This window comes from Palaemon carinicauda, chromosome 11, assembly GCF_036898095.1.
Source record: "Palaemon carinicauda isolate YSFRI2023 chromosome 11, ASM3689809v2, whole genome shotgun sequence".
NCBI lineage: Eukaryota > Metazoa > Arthropoda > Malacostraca > Decapoda > Palaemonidae > Palaemon > Palaemon carinicauda.
In genome coordinates this window covers 101,714,536-101,727,824 of record NC_090735.1, presented here as the reverse complement: position 1 = coordinate 101,727,824, position 13,289 = coordinate 101,714,536, and positions in this window count along the sequence as shown.

Genomic DNA, 13,289 nt, shown 5'->3' with positions numbered 1-13,289 from the left:
ACCCTATTAGAGAGAGAGAGAGAGAGAGAGAGAGAGAGAGAGAGAGAGAGAGAGAGAGAGAGAGAGAGAGAGTTGCAAAGAAGAATTTTGGTCTACCGTGTTACTGTTTACTGCATAAGCTGGAAGTCTATTCCAAGTACTTGCTATTTGGTATGAAAAGAAATTACCACATTGAGTTATGTTGTATCTTTTTAATTCCAGTTTGTATCTGTTTGATGTTAACCATGAATAGATTGTTGTAATATATATTTATTATTTATTTACGAATTTTGAATGCCTACTGTATATTAACTGTCCCCTTCGTCGTCGAGAGAGAGAGAGAGAGAGAGAGAGAGAGAGAGAGAGAGAGAGAGAGAGAGAGAGAGAGAGAGAGAGAGAGATTATTATTATTATTATTATTATTATTATTATTATTAGCCAAGCTACAACTCTAGTTGGAAAAGCAAGATGCTATAAGCACAAGAGCTCCAACAGGGAAAATAGCCCAGTGAGGAAATAAAATAAGGATTTAAATAACCGATAAGAAAAAAATATTAATAATTTCTTTCAAAAACAATAACATCAAAACAGATATTATTATTATTATTATTATTATTATTATTATTATTATTATTATCATTATTATTATTATTATTATTATTATTATTATTATTGTTTGCTAAGCTACAACACTAGTTGGAAAAGCAGGATGCTATAAGCCCAAGGGTTCCAAAGGGGAAAATAACTCAGAGAGGAAATGAAATAAGGAAATAAACTACAAGAGAAATAATGAGATGATAAAATATATGTTAAGAACAGTAACATTAAAACATATCTTCCAATAATAGACTATGAAAACTGAAAAAAAAAAAAACAAGAGGAAAAGAGATAAAATAATGAAGTGTGCCTGAGTGTACCCTCAAGCAAGGGAACTTTACCCCAAGACAGTGGAAGACTATGGCACAGAGGCTATAGCACTATCCAAGATTATAGAACAATGATTAGATTTTGGAGTGTCCTTCTCATAGAAGAGCTGCTTACCATACCTAAAGAGTCTCCTCTATCCTTACTAAGAGGAAAGTAGCTACTGGACCAAAATTGTGCAGTAGTTAACCTCTTGAGTGACGAAGAATTTGGTAATCAAAGTGTTGACAAGTGTATGACGACAGAGGAGAATGCGGAAAGAATAGGCCAGACTAATCGGTGTATGTGTAGGCATAGGTAAAAGAGCAGTAACCAGACAAATGGATCTAATTTAGTACTGTCTGGCCAGTCAAAGGACCCAATAGGACCCAAAGGATGCACTAAAACGATAGAGCTAAAAAATAATAATGACAATAATCCAGAGAGAGAGAGAGAGAGAGAGAGAGAGAGAGAGAGAGAGAGAGAGAGAGAGAGAGAGAGAGAGAGAGAGAGAATAACAAAGTTATAGTAAGTGACTTAAAAGTTTATGTGAGATTGGATTACCGCTGCATTTGGTGGATCGGAATCGGACCATAAGAGGTATACTGCCCAATCCAGTTATCTCTTTTTCTATCTACTGCTTCGGCAGACTTTCAAAACTTCTTTACCTACTCATAGACAGTTAACACTTTCGTCTATTAGGCAATTTTTTGGAGAATGTTAGTATACTATTCTATTTCCTTTGTCTCAAACAAAATTTCTCGGTTGCTGTAACTATCGCTATATGTCTGTGTATTCTGATTCCGTAACGAGTTTGCGATTATAAAGTGCCATTGTTAAGTTATTTATTAATTACTGTTATCATTTTATTTCTTTATCTCAAGTTATTAATTGTAAATTAAGTATACTCAAATCGGCTTTAATGACCACTCATATTATGATGCCAGATAACTTCAAATCTATCATTCGCGATATAGCCGGTCTCTGCCCCTGGCTATTGTCATCGTGTTGAAGGGTGAAATCATACGATATTACCTGTGTCCTTGGCACTTCATGTTATTCTATAGACACCAGGCAGAGCTTGTGGCTTGCACATCTTCTTCCCAAGTTTTCTTGCATATAAATGAATAGTTACTATCTTATAAAACCGTCCCATAACGGGGAAAAAATCTCACAAAAATACATATGTAATGATTAGAATAGTTAATATTACATGTTTAAAACAAATGACGTAATATGTCATGTTGGTTGGAAGAGCTAACCCTGGGATTTGCTGTAGTCATTCAAATTGTAAACAGGACGTATAATGCAAACCTCGGCAAATTGACATTCTTTCTTAACGTCAACACATTGTCTCCTCGTGTGAAAGTTTGTGACGTCACCGGATGCAGGTGTCTTCCGATTCCGTCACGTGGCTAAATTAAACCAAGCATACGATATCTGTGATATCGATAATTTATTCAGTTCATATCTAAACTTCACCAGAATTGGTCATCTGGACGAACACAGCTTCCTCCAGTGATGGAGATGTTTAACTCTGTTGTTTTATAGAATAAAACTTAAAAACTATTAAGATGTATTCAGTTAATCCATTTAAATACATCTGAAAACAACTCATACTCAAATGTGTGCTTAAGACAGTAGCACGCCAATAAATGGTGGCAGCGGTGGGATACTAAGACAGCGATTAAACTCTAAGACAGCGATTAAACTCTAAGACAGCGGTTAAACTCTAAGAATTAGAGAAATATCTTCAAGACTTCAAAATAATAGCTGTAAAACCAGAGAAATATCTTCAAGACTTCAAAATAAAAGCTGTAAAACCAGAGAAAGATCTTCAAGAACTCAACATTATCTACAAGAATCTACAATTTTGACTAAGTCCAACGGAAAAGCTAACATCAACATATGTTAGTATACAACCTGAATCTTCAATCAACATCCTAGGAAACCCAAGGACTGGCGTTCAACAATTGCAAGACATGTCCAGGAAGAACTACATTCAACAAGAAACTAGAACGAAACATCGCTAACAAAACATCAAGAGAGAGAGAGAGAGAGAGAGAGGACGTGTCGAATTCATATATAAGCTAAGTACAGATATTTTGTATTCATTTCAGTTTGGGCAGTGAAGTGTAGTTATCACAAGTCGTTAGTCAATTATTACTGGGGTGAGTGAATTCCTAAACTTTGTTATAAGAAACTCCGAATCCTCATTTAGAATTTTTCTTTCTTTGTGCTAATTCCTTTTTCTTTCAGAAACTCTTGGGGGGAAATGTTTTGGGATTAGTAACATTGTTGGGGGAATTTTATTATACATATGCGTTTACGCAGTGGGCGTCTGTACTCATATAGATATTTTGATAGAATTGAAAGGGGTCAAAGAGATAGGAAAAAAAAAAATACAGCAGTCATGGCTCCTCCTGTCAGCCCTACCCCTGGACCTAGTGGTGTAGGCCAGGCTAATCCTCCTCCAATTGTGACGCTTGTAAATGCCAGGTCAGCAATCCTTCCTTTTCAAGGTCGGGTCAACGGGTTCTTGCCACAAAATGTGGAGTCATGGATTTCATCCGTTGATGCCCATTTAAATGCCAAACAAATCGTAGATCCTTTTGTACAATTACAAGAAGCTAAAAGTTTTATAGATTTTTCTAAGGGGGATGCGAGTGCGTATTCAAGAGGTGTTTCATTTCAAGAAGCAGTTACTTGGGATGATTTCAAAGTTAGGTTACGCGCGATTTATGGGGGTGAGGAAGCCTTGGATGTAGTGTTAACGTTACGAAATACACTTAATCAAGCCACTATGAATCGGCTTAATGTTGTTGAGAGAGCAGCTCTCATAGCTGATAGGCTTAACGAATATCAGGACATTTTAGGTAATTCCACTTGGGTTACTAACGATAACATCTCCGTGAAAGATTTTTTACGATTAATGTATTTAACTTGCATGACACTTATGTTGCCTGAAGCTTTAGTGCGGTGCTTTGATAAAAAGTTAATGCCTGCAAGTACGGAATTGGATGTCTATAAACAGATAAAGAAACACATGTCCAAGTGTCCAGATCTCGATCCCGTGTTAACTCAAGTTTTTGCTAAGAATGAAACAAAACCACAAACAGTGAACGTAATTAACAGTCCAGTAGCGGGAGTGACGTGTTACAACTGCAAACGTCAAGGTCACATAAGCGCAGACTGTAGAACGAAATTTTGCTCAGTTCACAACACAGCATCACATTCTTATAGTCAATGTTACGCGCGTAAGACACAACAATATCCTAGAAATACACAGTCAATTCCACAGTCAGTTCCATATGGAAATAAAAAGAAAAATCCTCATTTTAACAATAAGAAGAAACAACCAAATGTCAATGCAGTTCAGAGTCCGAAACAAACAAACACTTCTTCAAATATCGCTGAGCCTGGGCCGTCAAACCAGACCTCGCAAAGTCAGTCTAATTTTCAGAATGTGCAGAGCAAAGCAAATACCACATAGTTAACTCTAGAGGGGAAGAGAGTGATGTTGGGTCAAGGTCATTCATGTCAACATCAATAGTATTGAATAATCAATTTAATGTTTTATCAGATAATTGTGAGACAATAGATTTTCCTATGAAACACACGGCCGAAATAAGTAAAACAGTGCATGCTCCCGTAGATTTGCAACGAATTCATACAATAATAAGCCAAAATGAGTTACGGCCAACCTTATATGCTGTAAATTTAGAACACAAATCCTTTACGTTATTTTTTGACTCTGGTAGTCCACGTAATATTATGGATTTGAAGACGCATCATTTGTTGTTTCCGAACTTTCCGATTGAAAAATCAGGAATTAGACTTTCAGGTATAGGAAATAATGAATTAAACGTCATAGGCATAACTCATATTCAGTTCAGAGTCGGTAATCGCACGTTTGCCGATACATTTGTTGTTGTAAAAAACATTAATATGTATCCAGCTGTAATTATAGGATACCCATCTATGGGAAATCAAAACATTATCTTAGCTCCTGCCAAGCACGGCGTGTATATCAAAGGGAAATTCTATAAGTCTTCTAATACCTTAAAGTCAGTTTTGGATAAAAAGGAGACGACAAATGTAACCGTAACGTACGTTGAAGAACCAATAACTTGTCTCACTAATAAAGAAATAATATACGCGACCCAGCAGAATTCTCGTTCACCCGTAATATAATCTTGCACGCAATATATCGAACCAAACATACCTTCGAATTTAATAGTGCAAATAAAGAAAACACTACCGGGATCTGAAATATTAATCCTTTCCGATACTTTGAAAACTAACGGATTGTCTGTCACACAAGCTATTTATACAGTAGGCTCACATCAGCAATGTAATATCGAAGTCTGTAATCATTTAAATAACGCTTTAGTAATTCACAAAAATCAACATATCTTGGATGTAGAAGTTTATAAACATCGTATTATTACCGTTGCTGAAATCAATCACTCTCAATCAGTTGCGGATGAATCCCTTTTGCGATCTATTAAAAATAAAATCAGTAAGGACATTCAAGACGAAGAAATTCAGCAGAAAATTTTTGAACTTTTAACTAAATATACAGATGTCTTTTCCACTACGGATGGATCCTTAGGAAAAACAGATGTGATCGAGCATCAAATAAGGTTAAAAGACAAGAAAAAAATTATATATGTACTCTCGTACAGACTCCCTATGAAATTCCAGAATGAAATAAATGATGAAGTAGGTAAAATGTTAGAGGAAGGAGTCATTAGAAAATCAAATAGCCCTTATAATTTTCCTTTAATAGTTGTACCGAAAAAAGATCGAACATGGCGTATCTGCGTCGACTTTCGTCGTCTAAACGAGGAAACGATCCCTGATCGATTCCCAGTGCCATGTACTGACGATATTTTGTCTTTGTTAGGTCAGAATAAATATTTTACCAGTTTGGACTTACTTAAAGGCTTTCACCAGATATCATTAGAAGAAGATAGTATCCCATACACAGCCTTCAGCACAGCCAGGGGACATTATGAATTTTTGCGGATGCCTTTTGGTTTACGTTGTGCTCCTATAACATTTACAAGAATGATTAACATAGTGTTTGGAGACTTGTTAGGGGATATATTGCATGCCTATATGGATGATCTTGTAATCTTTTCCAACACCTTAGAAGAACATCTACGTAAGTTAGCCTTAGAAGAACATCTACGTAAGTTAGAACTAGTACTACAGAGATTAAGACAACATAACTTAAGGGTAAAGATTAGTAAGTGTGAATTTTTCAAAACAGAATTGATATATTTGGGTTTCATGGTGTCAAGCCAAGGTCTTAAAGTAGTCCATGATAAGGTGTCGGCTATACGTAATTTTCCCATGCCTACTAATGTCAAGGGAATACAACAATTTCTGGGTTGTAGTGGATATTACAGGCGTTTTATACGCAACTATTCAATAATAGCCGCTCCTTTAACTGATCTTACGAAGAAGGGCGTAGATTTCATATGGTCTGAGCAACATCAACAGGCGTTTAATACTTTGAAAGATGAACTGTGTAGTTCTCCTATCTTAAAATTTCCTGACTTCGGTAAGGAATTCTTCATTGCAACAGACGCCTCAGACTTAGGAGTAGGAGGGGTATTGCTTCAGCAATATGATAAACAGTTTTTCCCGATAGCTTTCTATTCTCGAAAATTGAGAACTTCCGAAAGTAAGTATGCAGTAATAGACAAGGAAGGACTAGCTATTGTTAATTCGCTAGTGCATTTTAAGTTCATAATTTACGGTTATCCCGTTAAGGTTCTTACTGACCATAAACCACTAACAGAGTTCTTTAAAGGCTTCAATCACAGCCCTAAACGAACTCGGTGGCATTTGATCATTCAAGATTTTGGCGCAAGAATCGGGTATTTACCTGGGAAAGCAAATATCATTGTGGATGCATTATCACGCAACCCCGTGTCATCTTGTACGGAGCCTTTAGCTGAATTAATAGATATATCAACATCCATGCCTATTGTAAAAACAATATCTGAACAAGAAGATTTAGGCTGGAGTGCTGAATTGTTACAGACTGAGCAAAGAAAAGATCAGAAAATAGAAACAATTATAAATGCTTTGAAAGGCAATCATAAAGAAAAAGAATATATAAAGTATAAGCAGCAGATTTATATAATCAAAGATAATATTCTGTGTAGGACTGTGACAAGGAAAACCCGCAATACACCACATGTAACTAACGACCAGGTAGTAGTACCAATCTCACTTATTTCCACTGTCCTGAATTGGTTGCATTCAAATCCATTACATGGACACCCTGGGTTCTCATTAATGTCACAGAAAGCCAAATCATTGTTTTATTGGCATACAATGCTTACAGATATAAAAAGACACATAGCTAATTGTCGCACATGTCAGGAAAACAAAGGGCATACGAAAACACCTGTCAGCCTAGGAGCTTATCCTGTTCCCTATCAACCCTTTGAAAGAATACATTTAGATTTGTTAACAGGATTTTACGAGTCAGACAGAGGAAATAAGCACCTCTTAGTAATTATAGATGCTTTAACACGATATACAGAACTAATAGCGCTTAAAACTAAAACTGCGATTGAATGCGCTAGGAAGTTTTACGAGTGTTACATTTGTAAACATGGAATTCCACACATGATAATCTCAGACTCGGGTGGTGAATTTAATAATCACTTTCTTACCTCATTGTGTGAATTCCTCAACATAAAGAAGATTAATACCATGATATATCACCCAGAGTCGAATGGGCTAGTGGAAAGAGCAAATAGGAAGATATTAAATATATTGAGGGTAACACTAGGGGGATCAGACCCCAACTGGGATATTGCAATACCGGCGGCACTGAGTACTCTGAATCATTCATATCATATATCAATTAAAATGTCACCGCATGAAGCATTGTATGGTACCCCAGTTAGAACACCTTTCCATGTATTAACGCCTACAACTAATCTATCAAATCCTTTAAAAGAATGTATAAATGCAAGTATAAGTCGATATGATATCCTTCGAAAGAATTTAGAAGAATCACAAATCATAATGAAAAGGAATCATGATAAAATAGCGAAACCAACTAAAACATATACCGTGGGTGATAACATCTATATTCAAATCAATGTCAGAAAAGGGCTCAACTATAAATTAACACCTAAGTTTGAAGGCCCATTTACCATTTTGGAAACATTAACGGCCAATAGGTTTAGAATTCAAAACGTAGCCCAACCCACGGATGAGAGAATAGTACCATTGTCTCACATAAGAAATTAAAAAGAAAAGAGAGGAAAAGAAGTGAGGGAAAATTCTGTTCTGTTTTATGTGATTAAAAGTTTTCTTTTTAATACAGGAGTAATTACATATATTTTTTCTCGTTACAGGTTTCCAAGATGAATTTTTTGTTGTTGGGAGTGATATTGTTCGCTCAGACATTTTTCTCGTATGGGATGAGTTCTAAGACTAAAAATATATATTTTAAATATGGCAATATAGTTGAAAGACAGGAAGACATTTTTGTTACATCAACCAACGTAATTGTCGAAGTGCATATGCAAGCAATTTTTCTTCAAGAGAATGATGTCACTAGCTTAAGAACCGCCATTTCAAGGTTTTCTGCATCATTGGATGAGTTGCATAGAAGACATTTTCATTTGACTACTAAGAGTTTGCTTGGATCAACATTAAAAGTTGCAGAGATGCTATCTGATGACTTGAAAAATAAGACTGGCGAGACAGGATCTTTGGCTTATGACCTTTTGATGTGGACTGTAGGACACGAACATAAAGAAAGACGGAATCCGTTCATTTATGCTGCATTAAGCATCTTTGGGTCTGTTGCAAGTTTATGTTTAGGAATTTCCAATCGTCTTAAAATTAGTAATCAAAATAAGAAAATTGAGTTCTTGACTCATAAAGATGAATTGATTATGTCAGAACTAAGGGATCAGTTAGCTTCAATCAATAAAATTATGGATTTGTTAAATGAACATTCAGATAATATCGTTCAAATTATGGAAGTACAGGATTTGTTGGCAACATTAACGTATTATGATTCAAAGATAGATCACATACATAACAGAATTGCACATTTCATTGAGAAATCCAAGGATTATGTAGAAGCTATCACGTTAGCAACTAAAGGTGTATTGTCGCCCCATTTGTTGCCTATACGTTACTTAAAATTAGTTCTGGAGAACGGAAGGGATAAACTAGGCTATGTTCCTTTGTTAGACGAACATAGGTTAGAATTTTATTACAGCCTAATTACAGTAAACGTAGATAATAACAAGATTAGGATTACAATTCCCTTTGATTCTTCTGATGCCTGGCAATCTTACAGGATATCACCATTTCCGACTTTCATGACGAATCACTCAAATCCAGTAATATCCAGTTTGACAGGACACGTATTGATTTCCCCAGACAAGGAAACATATACGGTCATTAAAGACTTAAATCAATTAACACACTGTTCAGACGCAATGGATAGAAAAATATGTACAGCTGACTCATTTGAATTCCGTAAAAACTTAATGGATTCATGCGAGTTAGGTATAGTGCTAGACGGTGCTCTCTCCCATACAAGTGAAAATTGTCTGGATAAGCTTTATCCCTTTGACAATAAAGAATTCAATTGCAGACTGAATAATGGCTCGTGGATACGATACGACAAGGATGGCTTCAATGTATCATGCCCTGACGGATCCACATCCTTCACCCACATCTTCGTCGCAGCAGATGGTTGTATCGGGACTTCCCCGAATTCCATGGTGACTGGTCTACGGACAATCATCAGAGAACGAGCCTACTTCGCGAACTTCACGTGGACCTCTACAATGCCAGCACTTCCTCTCCCATACAACGGAAATGTGGCAAAGCGGTTGATGAAACTTACCGAAAAGGACCACCTGTCACCAACTTATAAAGAAATTCTTCACCCCATACTGCTGGCTGGTTTGTGTTTCACGGTGGTGATATTTATCGCCGTGAACATCCTTGTTTGGCGTAGGTTACGGCACAGCAAGCAGCTAAAAAGGAATGAGTTGCATAGCCCTGACAATACCCCCTATTTAATCCAGTTCAAAGCTGTTTGAGTGGCCACCTCATTCGCTAAGGGAGTAATTTGTCGGGAAGATGTTTGTATGAAAAGCTGATTAGTACGCTAGTAATATGTAATTAAAGAAATTCTCTACATTTGCATTGTTAAAAATACATTTAAAACAACATTTAAAAATAAATAAAATAAAAAAGGATATAAATCATTTTTCTCTCGGCATCTAATAAAAATATATAAGCCGGAATGTTAAAAAAGAAAAGAGAAAAAAAAAAAATATAATAAAATATATAACAGAATCTATGGGCATCTAATAAAATATATCAGCCCTATATATAAATATATATATATATATATATATATATATATATATATATATATATATATATATATATATATATATATATATATATATATATATGTACGAAACCATGGTACGTGTACGTACCAGGAATTCGTGTTTGTGCACTAAAAATTGAGTATCTTGTTTCTAACAAAGGTAACAATTATTCTTTATCAAGTTACCGAATCATATGTAAGTCAGAATTTGTTGTTTTTTGGTACCATGTAATCATTTGCTAGCAATGTACCATGTATATAATCTTGGTTTTATCATGCATTTTTCTTTTTGCTTAGGTAATATCTTTTTTGTATGCATTATTGTTATTATTTTTTGATGTGCCTATTTGGACATTCGTCCTCAGATGATTATGGCTAAAGTTAAACAAAGAATAATACGTATGTCCAGTCACACCTAATAACCATGTTTCGGCTTGTTGTTAAATTTTTGTAAAAAAAAATTGAGATAGCTGGCCGAGCTAATGTAATGATTAGAATAGTTAATATTACATGTTTAAAACAAATGACGTAATATGTCATGTTGGTTGGAAGAGCTAACCCTGGGATTTGCTGTAGTCATTCAAATTGTAAACAGGACGTATAATGCAAACCTCGGCAAATTGACATTCTTTCTTAACGTCAACACATTGTCTCCTCGTGTGAAAGTTTGTGACGTCACCGGATGCAGGTGTCTTCCGATTCCGTCACGTGGCTAAATTAAACCAAGCATACGATATCTGTGATATCGATAATTTATTCAGTTCATATCTAAACTTCACCAGAATTGGTCATCTGGACCAACACAGCTTCCTCCAGTGATGGAGATGTTTAACTCTGTTGTTTTATAGAATAAAACTTAAAAACTATTAAGATGTATTCAGTTAATCCATTTAAATACATCTGAAAACAACTCATACTCAAATGTGTGCTTAAGACAGTAGCACGCCAATACATACACGGCCTGAAATACACATACGTCCAGTATGTTTTCACTATTATATATATATATATATATATATATATATATATATATATATATATATATATATATATATATATATTTGTGCGTGCGTGTGTGTGTATGTCTTGTTGTGTGCGTGTGTGTAATATGCAGTATATATATATATATATATATATATATATATATATATATATATATATACATAAATATATATATATATATATATATATATATATATATATATATATATACATATATATATATATATATATATATATATATATATATATATATATATATATATACAGTATATATTTATCTATATACATGTATAAATATATATATATATATATATATATATATATATATATATATATATATATATATATTCATATATATATATACATATACACACACACACATATATATATATATATATATATATATATACTTATGTGTGTGTGTTTATTATATATATGTATATATATATATATATATATATATATATATATATATATATATATATGTATGTATCTATATGTCTATATATACATATATATATATATATATATATATATATATATATATATATATATATATATATATATATACATATATATATATATATATATATATGTATATATATATATATATATATATATATATATATATATATATATATATATATAATATGTGTATACATATATTCTTTGATTAAAATCATTCTTGTTATATTTTGGGTCCATATATCCATGTTAGGACCTTCTATTCGATACATGCAGTTAGAACTATTCTGATATCACATTGCTCTTCTATTTTTCCCTTTCCTTATCATCATGTATTTTAGTAATCCACTAATGCAGGGAGCCCTTTTCGGTAAGATAGTATATCCTTGTAGTTCCGTTCACATGGGGCATCAAATTATATCTTACTATGCATTTCAACGATATATTTTAGGAATAGGTTTAACAGCATCCAGCTATGCAAGTACAAGCTCAATAATAAAATTCTATGATTACGAAATCATATACTTCTTTTATGAAATTTAATTTAAAAGAAATACCTCATACCGAATCCGGAAGCGACCATACATATCAAAATGTTAATCCAGCTTATAGGTAGTAGGTTGGCCAGGGCACCAGCCACCCGTTGAGATACTACTGATAGAGAGTTATGGGGTCCTTTGACTTGCCAGACAGTACTTTATTGGATCCTTCTCTCTGGTTACGTTTTACTTTCCCTACGCCTACACATACACCAAATAGTCTGACCTATTCTTTACAAATTTTCCTCTGTCCTCATACACCTGACAACACTGATATTACCAAACAATTCTTCTCCCAAGGAGTTAACTACTGCTCTGTAATTGTTAAGTGGCTACTTTCCTCATGGTAAGGGAAGAAGAGACTCTTCAGCTAAGGCAAGCAGCTCTTCTAGGAGAAGAACACTCCCAAATCAAACAATTGCTCTCTAGTCTTGGGTATTGCCATAGCCTCTGTACCATGGTCTTTCACTGTCTCTGGTTAGAGTTCTCTTGCTTGAGGGTACAGTCGGACACATTATTCTATCTAACTTCTCTTCTTAGTGTTTTGTAAAAGTGCTTATAGTTTATATAGAGAGTATCTATTTTAATGTTACTGTTTTTAAAGTATTTTAATCTTCCTTGTTTCGTTTCCTCACTGGGCTATTTTTCCTGTTGGATACCCTGTGCTTATTGCATCCGTTTTTCCAACTAGGGTTGTAGCTTAGCAAGTAATAAAAAAAATAATATTTATGATAATAATAATAATAAACAAAATAATAATAATAATGAGATCTGTGAATTGTACTTCTACCTTGTAAACAATTTTATTATTTGTCCGGCTGATAACCAAAGCTGCCATGACGTTCGTCTAGGTTTAAATTAATCAATCAATGTCCTGTTCTGATATTCTCCCATTCGGAGTTCTTCGTACATTCCTCTTTGCTGGATTTAAACAAAGGCATTCTAGTTGATGGATATGTTCCCAGATCCTCTTTACAGTGTATCTTTGTTCCAACCAC